Raw genomic sequence first — 5,227 nt, 5'->3', positions numbered from 1 at the left:
GTATGACACAATTTTCTTTTTTGAAATGTACTTTTGATATTTTTGCGGGAACATAGAAAAATTTAACAAATGAAAATTGGAATGATGTTTTATAAGTATAGTAGAGATCATACTAGTATTGTGTACATCCAAGGTGGTCATCGTGTAATTTTTGTGCTCCTTTAATATGTGAAAGTTGAAATGATATTTTTCCAAGTACATTCAGAGAATTACTATTGTGTACATGGTGATCATATGTAATTTTTGTACTTATGGTTATCAGTTATGAAGATACGATGGATCCAATGCAGCATGAATTATTTGTAGCGATGTACCATATTTTTTGGGTGCCTTGCCACTAATTTAATTTTTAAAAAAAATTCATTGATTTTGAATTAAAAATTGTAAGTAATGTTACGAAACAGTTATTATCAGATTGTTATTCGCTATTTAGTTTGAATTTGAGGTTTTTGATTTTCCTTAAATAGATTGTAATTTAAGCTAATCATCAAATTCATGTTAGAATACTTTTCATTAGGATCATTACCTTACTAAGTGAAAGCCCTATAATTTTAGTGAAAACATAAGGAAGCAATGTAATGTAAGAATACAACTTTTTTTTTCTTGGTGAAATTTTAGAAAGCACGAAAAAATAATTGTGGAAAAAAAAAAGTCTATACAAATTGAAAAGACTACCAATTGCTTAGGAAAAAAAATGTAATTGAATGGTATTCCAGTCATTCGTACAACAAGAAGCTGCATCAAAATTTTTTTTATAGAGAAGAGAGAATTCAAGTACAATTAATTATTGTTGACTTTTTATAAAAGAAAAATAGGAGTACTATCTTTAAAATTAAGTGAAACCAATAAGGGTAAAAGAGGAATTGTGCCTTTAAATACTTACCATATATGGAAATGTGACATTCTTTTTGGGACTGACCAAAAAGGAAATGTTGCCACATAAAATGGGACGGAGGGAGTAATTTTCCGACGAAGGAGGTTCAGACGAACCCTCTCACCTCCACGTAGATCTGCACCTGGTTGTAATAATTAGAAAATCATAAATCATTGTGTCATTTCTTTATGGAACTTACATTTGAGTCATCTAAATGAATGAAAAGCTAAAATGTTATTATTACGGACCCTAAATGATTCACATTTATTATATTATATTTACGATCCACCGAAGAAATTCATATGTTGTATTATTTATGGATCCTTGACATTACTCATATATTGTTTTTTTTTTTTTATAGATTTTTGATGATGCATACTTCTTGGAATATATTTATGAGCTCTTAACGAAGCCCATTTATATGAGGAGATAAAATGTATTATTTGAGGGCCCTTGATAATACTCATTTATTACATTATTACTCCGATTCTTTGATAATACACGTAGGACAAAGATGTCATTTACCATTAATTTACAGATTGTATATTTTAGGTTTAATAGGACTCTTCAATTCTCAAGTTAATTATGTACCCAACGTTAGATTTCAGGTTTGACTTATATACTTTTCTTTTATTACAGTTGAATATATATTGTTTATTCATATTTTATCGATCAGTACATTTCATTCGTACTGATGCCTCGTTGTTAGAAAGGCTACATTTCGTGTTGTAGCTTCAGTTAGAGGCCTATGTAGACCTCATTAATAGGAATTTCTAAGTTCAATATTTTGGTTGGTAAAGATCCATTCTTCCTGGAGTTAAAGAGTTAGAGATTTTGAATATTATCTTGCTTACGTGTAATTGTTGGATAGGTCCGACCCTTATCCCGACCATAATATATCTGTTACACTTCTAGAGGCTTAAAGACTTGTGATATATGTCACTATGTTGAGTATGACCTTTTCAACCTTGATGGTTAACTATTGACTATGATGATGGCCTCGCCATATTGATTGTTGATGAGTGGTAGATTTGCACTCATTTAAGGTCTATTTAACTCAACAATTAGTGTCCTCAATGCCTAATATTGTCATATTCTGATTAAATGTTGTTGATTTGCAGCTATGAAGACAATTAGACAAGGTAAGGAATGATGTTTGTAAGAATTTCTAAAAATGCAAAAAGAAGTGCAAATCAGACATTGTTGATCACCTAACAAGAAGGACAGATCGCTAATTGAGCACGACCTCGCCTAAAATGACTGTGAATAGCACATTTGTTTATCAAATCAGCTCGACAGACTCTAGTGGAGAAGGTGATGTGCCGAATGAGAAAGACAACCTTGATGAACATCGCCCAAAATGACAGTATGGAAAGAAAAGATTGAATAATCAAAAGGCGAACCAAGGTGGTACACGACAATTTGCCAAATGTGAAAGGCTGACTTAATCAAGTTCGCCAATTGAGGTTCAAAATACTTGAAGCCTAGAGCATCAAAAAGCGAGCTCAGGAGCAGGAGGCGATGCACCAAACGAGTTCGGCGAGCCTGACTGATGTTGCCGATTGAGCCACGTAGTGAAATTTTGGGCCTAATTTTGGAAAATTATAAATAGCCCTAAGGAGAGAGAATTTAGATATCAAATGACATAGAATAGAAAATATCATAGTGTGTGAAGAGTTTAGAGAGGGAATACACTTTATCTTTGAAGAACACTTTTCTAGCTTTTGGGGCCTTACAACTTTGTGCTTGAAATTGACAAATTGAAGTTGAATTCCAAGTGAGTTTACTTGTAATTGCTTAATTTCATGTTACCCATGACATCTTTCATGAAAGGTATAATCTCTTTACTTTTTGTGATGGGTTAACTAAAACCCCAAGATCCAGGGGTGCAATTATAGGGTTAGGTATTGATTTAATTTAGTGGATATTGTACTATGCTCTATTTTGTTGTTGTTAATAGATGAATTTGGTCTAATAAGCATGTGGTTAATTTATGTTAAGGTTGCAAATTTAATTCCTACTTCTGATCTCCGATTGATGCTCGAAAGAGATTGATTGGAGTGGGTAATTAATTCGATACTAGCAATTTATATTTGATGTCTGTAACTTGCTTGAAATTAAAGGTTATGGGTCGGATCTATTTACCCTGTTCTTGAAAGAGATAATAGAGTAAGGTATTTGGTTGTTTAGGTTGACATTTAGATGAGACCAAAATGAGATTCTATGCATAGATGCTTTGAGATCGAAAGATGATTAACATTAATAAAGATGACTAAGCCTATTCATGAATGTTCTTCACTATAGAGCAACACAACTATCGCTATGTGACATCAATTTCCAATCCCCGCACTCCTAGATTGCTTGTTAACTCTTGAATTCTTCAACATTTTAATTGAATTTCGATAATTGATAACCAAAGCTTTATATATACTTGGTGGAAGTATCCACCCACTTGTTCTTACGATTGCAAATGAATGATCTTAAAGTCCAAATTTCTTGATAGAAACTCTCCACGATATATCATTTTCTGTGGGATTCGACCCTGACTCTTCTTTGAATTTTTTATTGTTTATGACCGCTGTTCGTTTTAATTGGTTTGAAGGAGGACATTTGAGCGTTATCAATTATGTATTCAATAATTTTGTTGACAACCTTGTCGGCCTTGTGGTAGCTAAGTATCTTTGAGTTTGACCTTGTTAGCCTTGGATTTATATACACATATTATTGAGATATTAACATGACAAATCATTTTATTTGAATGCCTCGTCGACCACGAACATTCAAGAGGTTCAGAAGCTATACACTATGTTTAAATGTTTGGGCCTTATGAGGCTCTAAGTGTCGGCATGACACCTTTGATCAAGTAAAAATATTATAAAGTAATGTGAAAAAGAACAACGAGAGTGAAGAAGTCAAGACAAAATGCGAAAGAAAGCATGCAACACAAATTAACAAATGGAACAATCACTACCACAAAATAATACAATAATCTAAGTGTTAAAAACTGTAAATAGTAATAGAGATGAATTACATGAAACTCCTAGAGGAATACTATGACTATTAGTATGAAAGTCTAAATGAGACTACCCTTAACTACCTAAGAAACCCCCTACTCTAATTTGTGTCTACTCCTATCTAATGTCATGTACTCGGTAAGCTAGTGCTTTCTCATGCTCAGTCTAATCACCTCTCCCTAATACTTCTACATCTCCTATAACCATTCATAACCAACCTTTGACACCTTCAAAGTAGTGCATCCGTATATCTCTTCTTCACATGCCTGAACCATCTAATTAGTTTCGCTTCTCACATCTTATCCTCCATCAGAGGTCACTCCTAGCTTGTCCCAAATATCCTTATTTTAATCTTATCTCTCCTAGTAAGACCACCTCAACATCCTCATTTTCGCAACTTTAAACTTTTGAATATGTGAATTCTTGACTAATCAATATTTTTCTCCATACAACATGCATATACATAAAATAATAATTGGGCTATTTTTTAAGTTAGAAAGATTTGTTACTTTGTTTAATTTCCCCTCTTTTTTGGGAAAATTACCTGATTAAACAAACATATACCAGTTAATTAGTCATCATAACTATAGTTTTAATTAATTACCATTTACGATCAATATTTAGTGATAATTGTAGACAGTGAAGTTTTATTGATAAATTCATACTAAATTTGGATTAAATCTTAAATTCATGATACATTGACCAAGTCAAATTACTGGTTAATAAAAGTCGAATTAATATTTTATGTCAGAATTATATGACTTAAAATCAAGTCCAAATAACATTTGGGCCAGTCCATTAAATTGACAAGATGAGCCCAACTCATATTCTTCAGGCCCAGGGGTCAAAATTGCTTGGACCAAAATACCCCTAAAGCCCTAGCTCAAACCTATATAAAGAGGTCTTCATAAGACCAACAGGGATATACACACATACATACACACGGAAATACATAGTTGCTCTTCATTGGTGATCTGCAAGTCTTCCGCATACAAAGAAGTCTTCGCTCCAAGTATTGAGCCGCAAGTATTCCGCCAAATCAAGAACATCTGTGGAGAGAAGAATCAGGGGATTACATATCTTTTTAAGAGATTTTATAAAGATTGTAACCTTCGCATTAATTCAAATACAAATATTATTGTTTGCTTGCTATTTTTCTTTTCCTGTTTACTGTATTTCAGGATTGAAACTTTAGACGCTTACAAATTGGCACGCCCAGTGGGACAATCTTTACCTCTCATCTCTTCTCTTCAAGACAACCAAAGTTCAAAAACACCGAGATGACTTTCAAGAAGATCAACTCAAAATCCGCATTTGCATCCAAATCTGGATCTACATC

This window comes from Solanum tuberosum, unplaced genomic scaffold (assembly GCF_000226075.1).
Source record: "Solanum tuberosum cultivar DM 1-3 516 R44 unplaced genomic scaffold, SolTub_3.0 scf00287, whole genome shotgun sequence".
NCBI classification, from domain to species: Eukaryota; Viridiplantae; Streptophyta; class Magnoliopsida; order Solanales; family Solanaceae; genus Solanum; species Solanum tuberosum.
Note: the sequence above shows the minus strand (reverse complement) of the source record.